Source organism: Dromiciops gliroides, chromosome 1, assembly GCF_019393635.1.
Source record: "Dromiciops gliroides isolate mDroGli1 chromosome 1, mDroGli1.pri, whole genome shotgun sequence".
Taxonomy (NCBI): Eukaryota; Metazoa; Chordata; class Mammalia; order Microbiotheria; family Microbiotheriidae; genus Dromiciops; species Dromiciops gliroides.
In genome coordinates this window covers 513,574,209-513,595,803 of record NC_057861.1, presented here as the reverse complement: position 1 = coordinate 513,595,803, position 21,595 = coordinate 513,574,209, and the positions used below count along the sequence as shown (strand labels likewise).

Genomic DNA, 21,595 nt, shown 5'->3' with positions numbered 1-21,595 from the left:
AACTTTTCACAGGCAGATGGTCCACCCCCATCAGTCCTCTATAAAAGTACCTTCCAGTCTCCTGTTCGAGGAGATTTGGTACCTCTGAGCCATGTGCTTTATGCCAAATCTCCCCATGAAAGTCCAAGGATTTCTTTCATGGTTTCCCTCCCCCCACCCTTCCCTTCCCTTGCTCCTAAATAAACTATCACCTTATTCTAACTACGTTTTGTGTGCAAGAGGGTGTAATTCTTTAAAGAGGAATTCCTAAGAACCCCAACTCCCACCAACCCGTACCCCATTTCCCACCATTACAATTGGGAAAGCTACTTTAAGCATGTCTAAACTTGCCAAGCATGTCTGGGCAAACAGTAAACTGACAAGATGAACCAAATTTGCCATCTATAGAGCATTCATCCTGAGTACCTTACTGTATGGCAGCGAAACATGGACTACATACACTAGACAAGAGAAGAAGTTTAACAGCTTCCTTATGCACTGCCTTCGGCGCATCCTTGGCATATCTTGGTCAGATAGGATCACCAACACAGAAGTGCTCCAACATGCACAACTTCCAAGCATCTACACGCTACTGAAACAAAGACGGCTGCACTGGCTCTGTCATGTGCACTGCATGCAAGACCGGTGCCTTCCTAAAGACCTACTCTATGGCGAGTTAGCCTCAGGCCAAAGACCTGCTGGATGTCCCCAGTTTCGCTACACAGATGTATGCAAGTGAGACTTGAGGGCTCTGAGAATAGACATCAGCAGCTGGGAGGAGATGGCCAAGGACCGCACCCCTTGGAGTTCAGTACTCAGGAGCAGCTTGCAGCTGAGATGGGCCTCCAAGCTCTGGAGGAAGAAAAACGAATGAGATGCAGGAACCAATGGGCAACAGAGAGAGCAGTTTTCCGATGTTCTCGTTGCGGCAGGAGCTGCGGCTCCCTTATAGGACTGCACAGTCACACTGTGGCCTGTGGCTCTTCAAGGTGCTGATCCATGGTCATCCTCGACTGGCGGAAACCTACTATGGGTGGGGAGAGAACACATTCCAGGCATATGGGATGACATAATGAAAAGCATACAACCATAAAGAAATAGCATCTGGGCAGCTAGGTGGCGCAGTGGATAGAGCACCAGCCCTGGAGTCAGGAGTACCTTAGTTCAAATCCAGCCTCAGACACTTAACACTTACTAGCTGTGTGACCCTGGGCAAGTCACTTAACTCCAATTGCTTCACTAAAAAAAAAAAAAAACAAAAAACAAAAAACAAAAGAAATAGCATCAAAGAGGAGAATGGTGAATGATCCTGTTTTCTGGGTACATAATGTGTCTATACGAGCATAGCTTGATAAGGATAGAAAACTAGATTGGAGTAAGATTTCCAAGCTAAGGAGTCTGACAATTTATTTGGTATCATATTTTAGAAACCATGAAGATTGTTTTGGAGTGACAAGATTAGAGTTTTATATTAAAATAATAACCCAATAATAGATGACATTTATTTAGATCATGCTCTAAGGTTTTACAATGTACCTTGCATACTTTGCATGAGAGGAGTCAAACACCCCATATGAGCATTGATGCCACAACCTTTTTTTTTTTTTTCGGGGGGGGAGGGGGAGGGAAGGGGAGCATGCCTGAATCAAATTAAAATATAATTGAGAAATAGTTAACGAAATAAATAAAAAATATAATAGAACATAGATAATATTTGTATATGGTTTTCTAAGTCAATATTTAGATAGCAGATTTAGTAGCTGCATTTCTATTTAACTCTGACACCACTGCTCTAGATTAATTAAACAATTATTATATGCTTAGAATAGATCAGAGTTCTGGGTGACTAGAAACAGAAACCAGATAAGAAGGCTGGTTCTATAGTTCAGATAAGGGTACTTAAGGACTTAATGTGGATGCAGTGGGAATTGAAAGGATAGGACAGATCTTGAGATAAATTGACCAGACTTGCAAATTGATTGGGGATAATGAAATATGGAATCAAGCATAAATTCAAAGTTTCAAGCTTTGATGACTGGGAGAATGGTGATTCAATTAACATCAATAAGAATTTAGAATTTAGAATTTAGAAGGATAAGCAACTTTTGAGTCAATGATGATAAAATCAGTTTTAGACAGTTTGGGATCTCTAGGTGATGATGTGATATCTAGATAGCTGTATACCTATACATGTATATGTATACATACATATATATCCACACACATTTGTTAATATATGTATATATATAAAATGCACATATAACACATACATGTTTTAATATATGCATATATTCTACAAACATATATAAAGCAGGCAGTTAGAAAAAAATAAAGAAAATTAAGAAAAATTAAGAAAAAACTTAAGAAAAAAGAAAACAATAGTATTTTTTCCAATTATAAGTAAAGATAGTTTTCAACATTAATTTTTATAAGATTTTAAGTGTCAAATTTTTCTCCCTCCCTCCACTCTCCCTAATACAGCAAGCATTCTGATGTAGGTTATACTTGTATAATCATATTAAATAAATTTCCACATTAGTCATGTTGTGAAAGAAGAATCATAACAAAAAGGAAAAACCATGAGAAAAAAAAAGTGAAGATAGTATGCTTCTACCTGTATTCAGACTCTATAATTCTTTCTCTGGATGTGGATTACATTTTCCATCATGAGTCTCTTGGAATTGTCTTGGATCAGTGTATTGCTGAGAAGAGCTAAGCATATCATAGTTGATCATCATACAATGTTGCAGTTACTTTGTATAATGTTCTCTTGGTTCTGCTCACTTCACTCAGCATTGATTCATGTAAGGTCTTTCCAATTTTTCTGAAATCTGACTGCTTATCATTTCTTATAACACACTAGTATCCATTAGATTCATATACTATAACATATTTAACCATTCTCCAATTGAAAGACATTCCCTCAATTTCCAATTCTTTGCCACCACAAAAAGAGCTGCTATAAATATTTTTGCACATGTGTCCTTTTCCCTTGTTTTATGATTTCCTTGAGATAGAGACCTAGTAGTGGTATTTTGGATTAAAGGGTATGCATAGTTTTATAGCCCTTTGAGCATAATTCCAAATCATTCTCCAAAATATTTGGAATCTTATTTCCTTTTAAGTTTCATCTGCATTATTAACATTGTATTTATTGCTGTGTTAAGTCTAGAACATCAACAAAATAAGTCACTATCTGATTTGTAGCATTTGCTGAATTTTGAGGTATAAATTCTCACAGTGAAAATGTAATAATTGGATCAAACCAGTTTAAGCTCATAACAGTACATCCCTGAATTGATAATCATAAAAAAGAATAGATTCCAAAGAGAGGTAGGGTCTATAGCTAGACTATTCCCATTCCTCAGTTCAATTCAACAAACATAAGCATAACAAAAAAGCATGATATCTATATAGCTTTTTACATAGTTTTGATTTACACAAAACAACATGGAAAGGAGATTGGATTTGAAGTTAGAGAAGAGAGGTTCGAACCCCAGGTCTAACATATCACCCTACCTGCATAAACGATGGACAATTCATTATACCCTTCTGGGCTTCCTTTTCCTTCTTTGTATGAAAGGTTCTCCTTCCTAATTTGGACATTTTTATTTATTGAAAGGGTAAGAAAAAAGGACATTTGTGTAAGAAACAATCAGAAAAGCAGCCTTTTGTTACAATGGGTAGAGACACAAAGTTCTGAAGACCCAAAAGAAAGCAGCAACTTGGATACATGTATTGAGAGGAGAGGAAAAATACTTTTCAGCACAGATGGCCAAGGTGTCTTGTTTCTGAGCAGCTAATTTACATATAAATATAAAGAACTTTAAAGTTGCTAACTAGGGGAAACACTAGGACCTCTGTAATCACTGTGAAAATTATATATAGCTATTTATTTGGCTTCTGACAGAAATGGGAATTTTCCTCACCCTAAGAAAGACATGACTCATTTCATACCAGGGAATTCTTCTTGAGAAGAAGCTGGTTTAACCCATGCCCAGCTGAGATCTGTTGAGTTGAGGAAGAAAAGCTTTGAATCTCCTGATGGGAGCTGATCTTAGACATTTAATAGCCATGTGACCCTGGGCAAGTCATTTAACCACCCTTAGCCTTTGTTGCCTCATCTGTAAAATTTTTTATAATAATACTACCTAAGGATTGTTGTGAGGAAAAAATGAGACATTTGTGAAGCACTTTGCAGACCTTAAAATGGAATATAAATGCTAGCTATTATTGTTGTTATAAGATTAAAAGATAGGGTTTCTGGATGCTTTGGGGATCTAATCTGATTGGACAAAAGCTCTGCTATTTGAAAGAGCTGATTGGAGGAAAGGAGAATTCTCTGATGTGTGAGGAGCTGGTTGGAGAAAGGAAAGGTTGGCCTTCTTTACCCTTTACTGCCACCTACAGCTTGAAAGGTAGAACTCCTCAAAGGTTTGTTTACTATCTTTATTGCCACCTACATCTTAATGGGGAAACCCCTCAGATTCCAATGAGCTGACCTAACTAACTCTTCAAATTCCAGATTTAGGAGAAGTGTTTCTGTTTCCCCCAAGCAAGGGAGCAGTTATGATTTTGGATCTCTGCTTACCCTCAAAGAGTAAAAGAGGAATACTTCTGTGTCCCAATATTTGCATCTAGCCAAAGAATTCTTTTGCCCAGCAAGAGACTAAAGAAGCCTAGAAAAGAATCAGTCCCACCCAACAGGTGATACATAGTACAGACTATCCCCTAAGGAGTTCAAGAATATTAAAGCCCACAGTACAGAGTTAGCAGTTACCCTAAGTACATTTTTTTTTCTATTCATGTACACACCTGCTAGATTTTTATATGTTTATATATATTCTCCCTTATAGACATGCCATACATCAATGGGAGAGTAGGCCCAAGTTCATGACTCAGCTGTTATGTTATGGTTAATATTTTTGTCTTCTGGTTAAATAAATAATAAGTTAATGGTGTCATATTGACTGACTTATTTAAATATGAAGCACACTGGCTGGGGCTCACAGTTGTGAGTTAGAGATGTATAGCCTTCCCTACAACAGGGTTACACTTAGAACCCCAAAAGTGAGTTGTAGCAGTATGCTATACTCTATAAAGACAACTACGATCTTTTCTTAGGTAATTTGAAAATATAGTTTGAGCCAAGCTGAGTATGATGGGTTGATCATAAAAAATAAAACTAGCTGGGGAGAAGTAAAAAGGAGCAATTATCTCATACAAATGAAGTGTGAAAGGAAGAACTGATATAGAAACAAGTGGGGATGAAGGGCAGGTAGTACTAGAACCTTACTCTCATTGGTACTGGGTTAAAGAGTGAACAACATATACATCTAGAAGGGTATAAAAGTCTTCTAAATTTATAAAGAAATAAGAGGGTGAAGGGGATAGGATAAGGGAGGGTCTTATAGAGGGGTGGGTAGATTTTATGGTGGAGGCTGGAGGGAGAGGATAAGGGTGGAACTCTTAGAGGGGTGGATAGGTTAAGGAACAGGAGGGCAAGGTAGTGGTAAAAAGCAAAATTGATGCATAAAGAGGAATAAGGTAATCAGGGTGAGAAGGATAAATAGTGTGGAAAACAGAATGGAAGGAAATACACAACTAGTAATTATAACTTTGAATGGAATGAATTTACCCACAAAACTGAAATGTGAATGGAATGAATTTACCCACAAAACTGAAAGGCTTAGCAGAATGGATTAAAAATTAGAAACCAATAATATGTTGTTTTACAAGAAACACAATTAAAAGTGAGAGATATACAGAGAGTTAAAAATAAAGAACTGGAATAAAATTATTATGCTTCAGCTGATGAAAAAAAAAAAGCAGGGGGGCAGCTAAATGGCGCAGTGGATAGAGCACCAGCCCTGGAGTCAGGAGTACCTGAGTTCAAATCTGGCCTCACTCACTTAACACTTACTAGCTGTGTGACCCTGGGCAAGTCACTTAACCCCAATTGCCTCACTAAAAAAAAAAAAGCAGGGGTAGCAATCATCATCTTAGATAAAGTTAAAGCTAAAATAGATTTAATTAAAAAGGTAAACAGAGAAATGACACTGCCAAAAATGTTATTCAGTCTTGTTTTAGAAATGAAAACAAAAGCAATAAGAGAAGGAAAAACTGAAGGAATCAGAATGGGAAATGTGGTAATAAGCTATCTCTTTTTGTAGACAATATGATGATATATTTTGAAAATCCTAAAGATTCAACTAAAAAATTAGTTGAAACAGTTAATGATTTCAGCAAATTAGTAGGATATAAAATTAGTAGGATATAAAATTAGTAGGATATAAAATTAGTAGGATATAAAATTAGTAGGATATAAAATAAACCCATATAAATCATCAGCAGTTTTGTATATCACAAACAAAACCCTGAAAGAAGAGATAGCAAGAGTTCCCCCTTTTAAAATAACTATGGACAGTATAAAATATCTGACAGTATATCTGCCAAAACAGACGCAGGAACTACATGAATAAAATTATAAAATACTCTTTATACAGATAAGGTTAGATTTAAATAATTGGAGAAATATTAATTGTTCATGGGTAGGCAAAGCCAATATAATAAAAGTAACAATTTTACCTAACTGATCTATTTATTCATGCCATGCCAATTAAATTATTTTATAATTATGCTCATGTAGTTCCTCAGTCTCTCTTGACAGATATACTCTCAGATATTTTATATCATCTATAGTTATTTTAAAAGGTGTAACTCTTGCCATCTCTTCTTGAAGAGTTTTGTTGGTGATATACAAAAATGCTAATGATTTCTATATATACATATATATGTGTGTGTGTGTGTGTGTGAGTGTGTGTGTGTGTGTGTGTTTAATTGCAACCTTCTCTAGAATAGGGTTGGGAGGAGAGAGGAAAAAAGTACACAGCAGAGAACAAAAGAAAACTTAGAAGCACAAAAAAGCTAGGTAACTTTGAAAACAATGTGTTACTTATCACATAGATTTTTTTCCAAAAAAAGTCAACAGCCTTAAATGAAAGTTAATGGTTTTATATTGAATCCTCTCTTTATGTTCTGCTGTTTACATGGAAATGTTCTTTTTCACCCCTTTTCTCATTTTGTATTTAAATTTAAAATAAATAAATAAATATATATATATAAAATTTTGTGAGGCAATTTGGGTTAAGTGACTTGCCTAGGTCACACAGCCAGTAAGTGTTAACTGTCTGAGGCCAGATTTGAACTCAGGTACTCCTGACTCCAGGGTCAGTGCTCTATCCACTGCGCCATCTAGCTGCCCCTAAAAATAATTTTTAAAAAGATTTTTTAAAGATTCTCAAAGGCATGGAATGTCTCACATTTTTTATTTGTATACCAAGCAACTAGCATATTTTCTGGAATGTAGTACTTGACTCAGTTGAATGTGTAGTGAAACACCTATTTTAGACTAATCTAAGTAGAAGTTTGGTGGTAAATGGAAGGACCTGAGATAAAACAATTGTTAGTCAGAGAGAGGGAAGTTTTGAGGTTAAAGTAGATCAGAGCATATTTGTAGATGGATGGGAAAGAGTCAGCGGAGAGCAAGTGATTTAAGATGTGTGACAGAATGATCTATGGAGCAGATCTATGGATCTATGGAGCAGAGTCTCAGGGGATTGGATAGAATCGAGGCTTAAATGGTACAAGAGTTAACCTTGGAAATGAGGAGAATCACTTTTATTGACACAGAAGGGAAGGAAAAAGATGGGTAAAGACAAGGAGATTTTGATGAAGACATTCATCGAGGATGTTCTGCATCATCTTACTAAAGCAGGGGATCATCCTGCTTTATCTAAGCATGACCAAAAGTAATAGATAATTGTTACATTGCATTGTTGGATTATCCACAACCTATGGCGTTGTCTTACTTTATTCACAGAAGCAGAGAAAGGAACTAATTTATTATTTGGTAGGTGTTTCTTTATTTCTGTTTTCTTTCCTTGTTACTCATACTTTGTGCATTTGACTCCATTAGTTTTATCACTTGCCCCGTTCTTGAATTTTGTCTTATGTGAATCTCGGGGTTTCTCAACTGCTATTTTTCTTAACTTCTAAGCTGTTTTCTCCCTTGTCCTTTTCAGTTAATATCCTTCTCATTAGATTCACAAGACTCTGGGAAAATATATTCTTATCAGCCATGGTTATATGTATTTCATCCATAGTCAGAAGCCATTCATTCCTGTGTTTTGAGCTTTGGATTATAAATCCAAATCCCATTCTTAAAATTCATCTTAATCATTTGAATACTTACTAAATCTGCTTCTCTCTTTTAAATCTTTTTAATATTTGATGGGCAGTAATTATGAAAATACCACCTGTTCCCTAAGGTATTTAGGTTTTTGCCTCAGACTTTGTAATCTTTAGGACTGCTTTCTTTTTCTTTTAGTCTCAAGAAGTTGCTCCTGAACTGACCCTTAAAGGAAACAAAGGATTCTGAGTGGTGAAGGAAAAAAGTGAACATATTCCAAGTATGGGAGAATGGTCAGTGCTATTCTAATTCTGAAGTCTTCTTCTGTGATTTTCCCTTCGAACTTTTATATCTTCTCAATTTGTTATGTTTTTGTACTTCTTAGTGAAATCCATTTTTACCTATTTACTATATTTTCCCCTCCTGCTTTCATGTTATTCTCTTAATTTAGAACAGTTTGTCTGTAACACTGTTATCACTTTGTAAAGTTAGGTTTTTATATCTAGTACTTGAGAGGCACAATACTTCTTTGGATTCTCAGTTAAAGGATAGATTATTTTAATGCCAGGAAAACTGTGATGACATGTTTATAGTTAAACAGAATGAAGACTCACTTGACATGATGAACTGAGAAAGATATTAAGCTACTTTATCCTAAGTATTAGTGGAAAATCTTATCAAAAGATGATATCTAGGGGCAGCTAAGTGGCACAGTGGATAGAGCACCGGCCCTGGAGTCAGGAGTACCTGAGTTCAAATCCGGCCTCAGACACTTAATATTACTAGCTGTGTGACCCTGGGCAAGTCACTTAACCCCAATTGCCACACAAAAAAAAAAAAAAAAAAAAAAAAAAAGATGATATCTATTTAGAGAAATATTTAAAGAAACAAATAGGAATCACTTGCATCTTTCCCACAAATTCTTAACTGTTAGCATTCATTTTTATGTATTTATTTATTTATTTTTGTGGGGACAATGAGGGTTAAGTGACTTGCCCAGGGTCACACAGCTAGTAAGTGTCAAGTGTGTGAGGCTTGATTTGAATTCGGGTCTTCCTGAATCCAGGGCCGGTGCTTTATCCATTGAGCCATCTAGCTGTCCCAGCATTCATTTTAATCTAACCCTTATGTCCACACCCATTGTTAAGTAAAGTCCTCCTTTCAACTCACCCAGAAACTTTAGATATAGTGAGGGGAGACTTGACCAACAGTTAGAAGACTATTGCAGGCAAGGGGGTGTATGGTCCTCAACTAGGGATGTAGCTATATGAGAGATGGGGACATTTATGAAAGATGCTGTGAAAGTAGAAATGACAAAGATTTGACAATGAATTGGATATGTGAAGTGAATGTGAATAAGCTGTGAAGGGTGATACCAAGGCTGTAGACCTAGCTAATCAGGAAGATGGTAGCACTATCAATAGTAGCTAAAAAGTTTGGAAGACAGAGTTTGAAGGGAAAGACAATGGGGTCTGTTTTGTACATACTGAGTTTTAAATGCCAACTGGACATTCAATTCAAGATATCCAAGAGGCAGTTGGTGATTTGGGAATAAAGCTCAGGAGGGAGATTAGGACTGAATATACAGATCTGGGAATCATCTACATAGAGATGATAATTGAACCAATACATGAGAATTGATGAAATAACAAAGTGAGATAGTATAGATGTAGAGGAGAAGAGGGCTTAGATCTTGGGGGAAGATCCATGGTGAGTGGATAATGTATGGATGAAGACCCAGCAAAGAATACTGAGAAGGAATAGTTAAACAGATAGAAGCAGCAGGAAAGAGCTGAGTCAGAAACAAAGAGAGAAAAAGATGCTTGACAATGATGAAGGCTACTGAGAGTTTAAGGAGGATGAGAATTCACGAAAAGACCATAAGAGATTAGTTGGAAATAATTAGATTAACATATTAAGAGATTAGTGGGAGAGAGAGAGAGAGAGAGAGAGAGAGAGAGAGAGAGAGCATTGTCAGTTGAGTAAAATTAGAACTTACCTTGCAGAGAGTTTAGAAATGAGTGAGGGGGTAAGGGAGTTACCAGATTTAGGTGGCTTTCTCAGGTAGTTTTAGTTAAGAGTAAGTAAAAGAGGGCAGCTAGGTGGCACAGTAGATAAAGCACCGGCCCTGGATTCAGAAGTACTTGAGTTCAAATCCGGCCTAAGACACTTAACACTTACTAGCTGTGTGACCCTGGGCAAGTCACTTAACCCCCATTGCCCCATAAAAAAAATAGTAAATAAGAGAGATAGAGAATAGTAGCTAGTGGTGATCAAGTAAAAGTTTTATTAAGGATAGTAGAGAAATAGGTGTGTTTGCAGGCAGCAGAGAGGAAAATATTGTAAATTAGAGAGTGGGAATAATAAAAGGGTGCAATCTGCTGGATATGTTCAAGGATGGGATAAAGAGTACATGCAGAGGGGTTTGCCTTGGAAGGAGAAGGTCTACCTCTTCATTCATGATAGGAATGGAGGAAGAGTTAGTGGGAGAAGATATGAGAAGTAATGTGAGAAGAGGAGGAGGAGAGAAGATGGTGCTCTGAGAGCATGACCTCAACTTTTTTTGGTTAAATATAATAAATCTGGGTGAAATGGTGATGGCTTATGATAACTATACTAAGTACAAAGGGTAACCTTTCACTGGACAATCATGGACCCCGTCCTCCTAATGGTCCTGAAGACCATTATGCTCAAGGCTCTGGCAATATCTCTGCTGTCATTTTTTATTCTTCCCTGTCATGGTTCATGGATATTGACTATTACACTGGTTTTGTTGAACAACACTTTTCAAATTTTGGAGATCTTGGCTGATGCCCAACTTTGAAGTTTGACCGCTCACCTGTCATTCTTGCCTGGATGACCTTCCCTCCCATGAATAAGCCAAAGAGCCTTCTCTCATGCATGAAAATGGGGGGGACAAATTATTTCATATTAAATGGCCTAAGTCTTCTATTAAGCCTCTTCATCAAAACTGTTTATCAGGGCAGCTAGGTGGTGCAGTGGATAGAGCACCGGCCCTGGAGTCAGGAGTACCTGAGTTCAAATCCGGCCTCAGGCACTTAACACTTACTAGCTGTGTGACCCTGGGCAAGTCACTTAACCCCAATTGCCTCACTAAAAAAACCAAACAAACAAACAAAAAAACTGTTTATCAAACAAGTTTTGGAGCTTCTCCCCACACCATCCTTAAACTTCTTTTCATTATTTGGGTCCCATGACTTGGCCATTTTGGTCACATTTAGCACAAACATAGTTGTTATTATCCCTTCCCTCATGAAGAAGTGACTTTTTATAACAGCCTGTGCAGCTTCAGAGATTGATAAAATAGTGGAGAATACAAGCTTATGAAAGGAATTGTACTCAGTCAGGAAGGATATTTGAGTCTGTATGGCTACTCACTCTGATGTTGCTTTTTAATGTACTTTGGGATAAAAAGCCCTCTGGAAAAAAATACATTTGGTTTGTATTTCATTAAATTTCAACTTAAGGCATATGCAAATAGGTGTATTATGTATACACACATACATATGTGTGTGTACAATTTATATATAAATATATTAATTGAGTTTCTGTTTGTATGTGGTTGATAAAATGCTTTTGTATGTATTTTCATGAATGTGTAGGTTTTTTAAAACCTCTAAAGAGGTAATATCAGCAGTCAATCCCTAAGAAAGGTGGCACGTTGGCATTATGGAAGAATCATACTTTCTATAAAGAAGCTAGAAAATGTAATCCATAGAAAAAGTACTGTATGGTACAATGAAAAGATCAGCTGCTAGAGGTCACAGAACCTGGATTCTAGTTCTGGCTTTTTACTAATTGTTTGATCTTGAGTAAGTCATATAACTTCCAGGATCCATAATTTCCTCATTTGTGAAATGGTTATAACAAATCTATTTGCCTACCTCATAGGTTTTTTTGTGGATTAAAATGAGATAACATGATCATTTTAGCTGCAGAATAGTAGAGGAATATAAGACTTTTGTGTTTTTTTTTAACTATGAAAAACATTGAAACCTGCTGTTTCATTAAAATGATAGGCTAGCAAAAATTTTAAAGTGCTAATTTTTCGTTTACTTATGAATTACATCCAGGGCTATAAAAATGTAAAGATATTTTATTTTGCTCCAATTTGGGGGGGGCAGGGCAATGGGGTTTAAGTGACTTTCCCAGGGTCACACAGCTAGTAAGTGTCAAGTGTCTGAGGCTGGATTTGAACTCAGGTCCTCCTCAATCCAGGGCCGGTGCTTTATCTACTGCGCCACCTAGCTGCCCCTCCAATTTTTAAAGAAAGTATTTATTTATTTGTTATTATTTAGAGAAACTAACATTTTACTATGCAACACTGTACATATATGCTCAGATATAAAATGTATATTCACATACATATACTGCATATAAAACATGTTGTCTAAGAAATTTGAGGTCTAACCAACTTCAAATCATATATATTGAAAATATTTCTCTATTACTAAAGTTATCTTATTTGAGAGGAGACTTTAAACTTTTTATCTCTTTGGTTCTGGCTAACTACAGAAACTTTTTGGCATCAGAGTAGTGGGAGAAATGAATATGTGCACGCAATATGTGGAGAAAGCACGCACTGCCTGACAGTCCATCACAGCTAAAGAAGAATAAAGAAGGTGTCAATCTGCACATTTGTTTTTAATGCATGCTCCAGGTGCAAATACTAAAAACATAATGATGTAGAGCATTGGAAATTCACAAATGAGACTGTATCAAATCATTTTTTTAAATTGTTGGTGAGTGCATTTGGCCCCAATAGTCCCTCTTCATTCACAGATAACATAATTTATAAACATCTATCAAAAACATTCTCAATTTATAGTCTTCTGCCCTCCCCCAGAATATGATAAAAGTTTCTCTCTCAGCATAAAAATTGACTCTCCATTTTATGTGTTAGTGCAATTTAATAGTGGCTCATATTACCAGCATCAAACAATGAAGTGATTGGAATTTTAAATATAATTTTATTTTATTTTTTTGCTTAATGGCTAATTATCTTACTTTGGTTTTCTTGTCTATAGCAAAGATATATTGAAGATTAAATGATCATCAAATGACAAGATCTGGTAGAAGCCTTTAATAGGAACAAAACTAATCTCTTTTTAGTTCAAAGAAAAATTTAAGAGTAAAGGAGATATAGACAACACAAAAATAACACATTCTGACAATTGTGGCTTGTGACATTGTCTCTCTTACCTTTCAGTCTCAGCCCTTTGCCATCATATATCAAGCCCCGATAGAGTTGGTGAAAGATAGGAAGAAAACTACCCAGTTCAAGGATTGAAGTCTCCTCTCCCTTAAGACTTTAGAATATTAGCTCTTGATACTGCCTGGGTAACAGGATTCCAAGCTCTTTGTCTTCTGGATGTAACCTGGCAACCTGTCAACAAAAAGAATGTGACTGGGTTTTGCAGTAGTTGACATTGGACAAGTTTAAAACAAAAATGAAGGAACTCAGCAACAAGCAATGAAAATAGGTAGAGGCAGCAATTTTCTCACAAACTAACCCATAAAATGAACTACTATATTCTACCCAAAAGGAATAGGGGGAAAAATACCAGAGACTCTTTCTTTAGTAGGGAAAAAGAAGGGAATAGACCATGTCCCTTTAATAAATACATTTTTCTTCTTTGTTATTTCCATTTAGTTGTTTACTTAATATCCTTTTCTCTAGAAAAGATTGTTAAAGATCCTTCCTTGTCTAGGACTTGAGTCTAGTTGAGGGTATAGGTTAGTGGGTCACAAAGCATTAGTTTTGAATAAGTCCAAAATACAAGTCACACCAAAATATTAATTTTTTGAAAATGTATATTTTCACTATACATCTGAATCCTTGTCAAAATAAGCAAAAGGAACATGTGCAAAAATATCCACAAAATGATGGTTTACCTAATGCAAAAGTTCAGGTTTTTTTCCTGTTATGCAAACCAAAAATGGATGGCAGAGGTCACCTGCAAGGTGACTCAGTAACTCATGGAACATAAAGTTTGACTGAACTAGATGATCTCTAAATGATTTAAAGTTTTATCATTATATTAAATACCCTACAATATAACTATCTGCAGGTGGAGGTGATATGAGATAGTGAATTCACTGATATAGGAAACTCCCTTTATCAATGTAGGTCAGTACATTCTCTGAAAATTAGGGTCTTAAAGAGTTGCCAACAACACCAAGATATTAATTGACTTGTTCAATTATCACACAGCTAGTAGAAGGTAGGGAAGGGACTTGAACCCAGATCTTTCTGACTTCAAAGCCATCTCTATCCACATCACTACATTGCTTTTCCAGTTTGTAGAGGTGATAAGAAGATATCTTAATAAAATTATTTGCATTCATGTACTCCCTATTCGTTTCCAGCTTTCAGAATTCTTCTATTTCTTTAAGGCTCCGTGAAATCCTTCTTTCTGATCTCCCCAACTGAAAACACTGACTTCCTTCCCTTTTCCTAGAATATGTGTTTGATCTCTCCTTCATCCTCATCATTCCCTACCTTGTCTTCCACTTACTGGTATACAACATATCCTTTATTAGGATTTAAGTTCTTTGAAGGTAAGGTCTGTGTCATGTCATCCCTAGAACTTTTCTCATCTCCTTATATTTATGAGTATCAGGGGTTCTTCCCATAAAAATGTTCAGTGTTCAATATGGGTATCGCATATGGAATAACTTTTTACTTCCTCCAACACACACACACACACACAACATCAAAAGACATAATACACAGGGACAGCTAGATGGCGCAGTGGATAGAGCACCGGCCCTGGAGTCAGGAGTACCTGAGTTCAAATCCGGCCTCAGACACTTAACACTTACTAGCTGTGTGACCCTGGGCAAGTCACTTAACCCCAATTGCCTCACTAAAAAAAAAAATAAGACATAATACACAGAGACTCATTAGAGCCCAAGAATATATACAGAAATATACAATATTCAAATAGCCCATTATATCTTTTAAAATCCCCTAGAAAGGTAAAATCTTTTTCTGGGACTCCATAAAAAAATACTTCCCATTAACTTTGGGTTTGTGCCATCTAAGCACTTCACAGAAATATCATGGAAAAGTGACAAAGGTCTAAAACTCTAGGACTCTCACGGCATGGCTTTTGTACATTAACTGAGGGATGCTTGGTTATCTTTAAAGGATTCTTTCCTCCTTCTCTGAGAAAACATTCTTCATTTGGGAGACTTGTGTTCAATTCTTGACTCAGATACTTTTGAACTCAAGATTAGTCAGGGGACAACACTTAAGTCTGGAAACATCCATTCTTAGAATCCTTATTCTTTGATTTGGGGTTCAGAAAAAGAAATAGAAAAAAAAGTCAGCCAGGATTTGGGAGGCCCAGGCTCACCTAGGGATTCACAGGTCATTTGACATCTGTTTCCCTTACAAGTTTCTATTCTCCTCTCCTGTTAGGGCAAGGATTGGTAGAGATTTTCATTAAACCATTTTTGCACTCTGGTCTTAAAGTGCACAGGAAAAAATAGTAGGTAAAGTAGTAGGTAAAATAGTAGGTAATAAATAGTAGGTAAAATAGTAGATAAAAGAACCAAGGTATTTCCCAGCTCACTCTTATAGACTATGGTGGGAGTGGCTTCTCTGACCAAATTGCCTCAGCTAATGGCAACCCATTAGAGGAGCTCACTGTATCTTTTCTGCAAGGAAGTAGGGTACATGTCTACCTCCAGGGAAACAGTGGTCCATATATTTTTCCCTCTCTGTATTCTCTTCAAGGTGAGTGGTGGAATTAACAAATTGAACAAGTGCTTTCCTGTTTACCCCCAATACACAAGTTTGTTTTACATTGTTTACATTCTAGGTATAACTGTGACCATAGCATACACTCTCACCTAACCCAGTAACATCTAGTCTAGTATTTCCCACACAGTATTCACTTTACAAGATGAAGAAGCCAAAAAATGATTTCAAGTAGCAATTCACTCCTTAATCCTGTTGTTATCATTTGTGAAATAATTCCAGAATTTCTTCCACTTCCTAAGGCACTATGAAGATTGAATTTAACTCAGGTCCTTTAACTAAAAGACTTTGTTGTTCCTTGTTAGTTTATCAAAGCACTCTATTCCTTTATTAAAACTAGCTATCTTTAACACACTTGTGAGATGAGTGGTTTTCTGAGAATCAATCATATAATAAATTTTAAAAAGAGTTTTTGCACACTTTCACAAACACAATCTACTCAGTATTGAACATGGGGCTGCAGATTAGCCTGCAGAGAAAAAATGTCTTGGACCCAAAGACTATCCCCAGAAAAACAGCATCTGATCATTAAATTCCACACAAAGGCCAGTGGTTGTATTTAAAGCTTCACCCACATGAGGCTCCTGCCAAGAGCTCTTAACCCTGACCTGGAGTGACTGTTTTCAAGAGTCTAGAAAATAACAGAGGCTTAGAGCAACCTGAGCATTTGTTAGCTTGGTAACAAAGGATGCTTCAGGGCTCTTGTTGTCCCCTCTGAGTAGCTGCCAAGTTACAGGCCTCTCTATATTCCCTCAAGTGTATCTCAGTAACTAGCTTTGGGAAAATGTCCTTTGTGTTTCTCTGAGTTGAGAACCCAGTTGAAATTCATAGGTTAGGAACCTTTTAGTTCAAGTTTATTTGGTCTTGGCAAATATGCCTTCCTGTTTTCAAGGGAGAAAAGGCTTTAAAGATTATTTCTTCTTTTTTTTTAAGAAAACCTCAAAAGGCATCTCAGACATCAAATAGCTGTTACAACACAATCTTTTGATGATTTCAGTGTAAATGAAACAGAAGCATATGGATTCCATTTCCAGAAATTACACACGGTCCCCCAAATTAAGGGAAAATGTGCTCAGCACGATGTCTTCTGGGTGTTGTGGAGCCCCAAACATCAGAAGAGGAGTTGGAAGCTGATGAATCCAGTATATTTACCCATCTCTATTTATAACACTGGCAAAATGCCTTTGATTCATGAAGGCTCCTAAGAAACTCACATCTGTTGGTTGGGCAACAAATAGCAGCAACTTCCAAGATAACTATGTTCAGGTCCTTCTGAGCTCAATTTGAGAACAAGGACTCCATAGCCCTTGTTCAATGAGTTCCCCACTAGAGCTGGTTTATTTGATACTGCTTCAGATAAAATCCTTGGCTATTAGAGCTGTAAGGGATCTCAGAGATTTCCTATGAGGGATTCTTAATCTGAGGTCTGTTAACTTGTGTTTTTTTTTAATTTTGATAGTTATATTTCAATATAACTAGGTTTTTTTTGGTCTTCCTGTGTGTTTTATTTTATTCATTTAAAACCTTTTTTTCCCCTGAGAAAGAGTCCATAGATTTCAATAAACTTCAAAAAGGTTACATGCATGACACACAAAAATGTTTAGGGACTCCTGACCAATCCAACTCCTTCATTTTTTTTATTTTTTATTTTTTTTTGGTGAGGCAATTGGGGTTAAGTGACTTGCCTAGAGTCACACAGCTAGTAAGTGTTAAGTGTCTGAGGTCGGATTTGAACTCAGATCCTCCTGAATCCAGGGCCAGTTGCTCTACCCACTGCGCCACCTAGCTGCCCCTCAACTCCTTCATTTTACAAGATGAGGAAGCAAAAAATGATTTCAAATAGCAATTCACTCCTTAATACTCTTGTTATCATTTGTGAGACAATTCCAGAATTTCTTCCACTTCTTAAGGCACTATGAAGAATCTTTTGACCCCATACAATAACTTGAAAAGCCCAACAAAGTAGGATGTTTCATCAGTACATCAGAACCCACAATCTGACTCACAAATGTACCTTTACTTTTTTTTTTTTTTAACCTTTACTCTTAATGAGAAATTCCAGGCTATTTTACTTTTCACATAACTGTGGCTGTTGTATATATTTTCTAAACTGTGATATTTAAAATTGGATATAAGAGCATTAAACTTCCCCTTTAACTTTTTTCTTTATATATCTCCCAGACCACTAAAAAAAGAAGCCTCTGAGCTTTAATCAGTGAGGGATTAGCCTTTATTGTTTAGACAACAAACAAGTGATAACAATTAGGGAAATAGGAAAGTAGAAATACAAATGAATAGTCTTATATCTAAGCTTAGGCTATATTCTTTTTTTTTTTTTTTTTTGCGGGGCAGTGGGGGTTAAGTGACTTGCCCAAGGTCACACAGCTAGTAAGTGTCAAGTGTCTGAGGCGGATTTGAACTCAGGAACTCCTGAATCCAGGGCCAGTGCTTTATCCACTGCGCCACCTAGCCGCCCCCTAGGCTATATTCTTTTATAAAACTCACTGAATCCCAAAACTGCCTGCCAGACCAAGAACCAGAGCCAATCACCAAAGCGTGCGCCGTCAAGCCAGAGTGTGAGACAGAGAGCATGGCTGTTCTTCACGGTTTCCTCCCCAAAAGGGCGGTCTTTCAAAAACCGCTTCAGTAGTATGCGTTCAACTCTCAAATGATTCAGTTAAAATTTCTGGTTTTTACCACAACACTAAACTTTTCATTAAAGAAATAAATTACATTGGTTTTATGGAATAAAAGACATGTTGTTGTTGTTGTTCCCTATTGATTTTTGTGTGTGTGTGAGGCAATTGGGGTTAAGTGACTTGCCCAGGGTCACATAGCTAGTAAGTGTCAAGTGTCTGAGGCCACGTTTGAACTCAGGTTCTCCTGAATCCAGGGCCAGTACTCTATCCACTGTACCACCAAGCTTCCCCTTTCCCCATTGATTTTCATTGATTCAGTCCTCCTGGCCTTATTCCATGAACTTGTTCTGAGTCTAGACAAAGTCATGTGAGAATGTTTTTTGCCAGTGGCCATAGCAGAAATGCAAAGTTGGCATTACCAAGGTTTAATAAAAATAACTTAACTAGGGAGTTGATTCTCTTCAAAATAATTACAGAGAATTATACCATTTTAGAGTTAAAAGGGATCATGTATTTTTCCTTTCTGCCTATCTAAAATGAGGTTCAATATGTTCAACCTTCATGAGAAGTTTCCTCTCCAGCAAGGCAGTTGGTTTTCCAAGAGGTGAGCTTTGGGCCAATTCTGAAATATCTACAATATGACTTTTTTTTTTTAAGTTTACTGCCTTTAAACTCCAAGGTAATCAAAATTCTATACCATTCTACAGAGTATCTTTCATTGAACTAAAAGACAATAAAATCCACTTAAAAATCCTCACTTTAGGAAATAGCACCTCTATCTTACACAGGCCTCTCCCTCTACAGCACCATACCCTCACTCTTTTGTCTCTTTTTCAAGTTCCTTTTGCCTTTCCCACAGCATAAATATAGGTAGTGTTCTACTTTCTTTTTTTCCCTAGGTACTATTTGTGTGATCTCATCCATTTCTATGACTTCATTTGCCATTTCTATATGACTGACTTCCAAATCTATATTCAGTTCTCTCTCTCAAGCTCAGTCTCACATTTACCAGTTGCTGGACACCTCTACCTGGATATTCTGCCAAATATTTGAAACTCAGTATGTCAAAAATTAACCTTGTCACCTATCCCCCAAAAGATGTGTTATTCCTTCCTTCTTTTAGTGGCACCACCATGTTATATAAGTCAGTCATGCCTGATATGCTCTTTAACACTTCTCACTTCCTCACCTCCCCATACCCCAATTCAATCGGTTGCCACATCCTGTGATTAATAATTCCTCAGTATCTCTCAAATCTGGCCCTTTCATTCTATTTAGACTTCAACCAACTTCTTTAAGGTTGTACTACTTCTTGCCTAAATTATTATAATAGCCAATAAAGCAAGACTTTATTAAAAATCTACTATGTACCAGGCGCTGTAATAATCACTGGGGATTCAGAAATAAAAATGAAACATTCCCTTCAAGAAACATAAATTATGTTGCAGAACATATTCAAAATAAACATAATTCCAAGCATAGCAGGCAGCCAACTAGTGTAAAGGCACAAAGATGAGAGATAGAATGTCATTTGTAACAACAAGGGCAGTTTGACTGGACCATGAATGTGGGAAGGAAAGTAAAATATAATACAGTTGAGTCCCCAAAGTGAAGGAATCTGAGAGCTTACATGGGATTTTTTTTTTGGTGGAGCAATGAGGATTAAGTGGCTTGCCCAGGGTCACACAGCTAGTAAGTGTCAAGTGTCTGAGACCAGATTTGAACTCAGGTCCTCCTGAATCCAGGGCCAGTGCTTTATCCACTGCACCACCTAGCTGCCCCTACATAGGAATTTATATTTGAACTTAGAAGCACTAGGAAGCCATTGCAGTTTATTGAGATAGGTACAGACCTGCATTTTAAGGAAATCACTCAGGTATCCATGGGGAGGACAAAATTTTTAAAGGGAGAGATTTTAATCAAGGAGACCAATTAGGAGGTTACTATAATAGTACAGGCAAGAGGTAATCAGAACCTGAACTAGGGTGGTGACTGTGAGTAGAGAAAAGAGGATGGATGTAAGATATATTTTTAAGGTAGAAATTACAAAATAATAAGATTCTTTTCTGCACTTTAAAGGTCTTGGAAAAGCCTTGCCTCCTTATGTAAATTATCCTATCCCCCTAGCAACTATCTGGAAGGGATCACAGAAATACTACTTATAAATAAAACTGAAAAATTAGACATAATTAAAATCCTCCATCCAAAAGAGAACTGTATCAAAAGATAGAGAAACTTGCAGAGATTGGTTGAGAGGTCATGCCACGGAAACCAGCTATGCAACTCAAGGGGAAAAAAAAGAACAAAAGGAGTTAGAAGTGAGGAGAGGAGCCACACTAGGTAAGTCACTGTGACCTCATGCAAATAGATTTGAAGTCATAAATCAATCTGAGAAGGGGTACTAAAAACCAGTACAAGGTCTAATAATTAGGGGCCATAAGCTATGTCTAGGTGGAAACAACCAGGAATAACAGAGCCCAAATCCAGAGCATTCAAGACAAATATATATATATGTAGCCAATAAGAAAGAATTCAAGTGCCAAGGGACCACAGTCAGGATCACAAAAGACACAGCAGCAACAAATCTAAAGTACAGAAGATCTTGGAATATATTCCAAAAAGGCAAAAGATAAACACTCAAGAATAACTTATTCTGCAAAGCTAAGTATAATAGTACAAGGGGAAAATGAACCCTTAATACAAATGAATCCTATCCAGCATTTTAGATGAAAAGAACAGACAAGAGGAGAAAATTCGAGATGAGAAGTGAGGTATCAAAAGAAACATAGAAAAGTAAAAAAAGAAAAAAAATTGAGTCCTTGAAAGGGGATAAATGACTATGAGTATTTATATCCAAGTGGATGGGGAGAAGAGACAAGTAAAACCAGAATCATATTATCTTCAAAGGTTACAGAAGTATTTCAGTAAGATAAACACAAGGTCTAGGTGTGTGTTGGGGGGGGGGGTTATGTTTTGTTGGTTTTAAGAGAAGAAATA

General features: G+C 36.7%; 1 protein-coding gene across 3 annotated transcripts in view; it reads right to left on the bottom strand.

Moving 5' to 3' along the window:
• Window positions 1-13,511, bottom strand: part of LOC122737353 (zinc finger protein 474-like) — a 94,708-nt gene extending 81,197 nt beyond the window's left edge. For all 3 annotated transcript variants that reach the window (XM_043979841.1, XM_043979840.1, XM_043979842.1), the window contains exon 1: window positions 13,394-13,511. The gene's annotated coding sequence lies outside the window, so the exon portion shown is untranslated. The remainder of the gene's footprint in view (window positions 1-13,393) is intronic.
• Window positions 13,512-21,595: the final 8,084 nt, after the last annotated feature.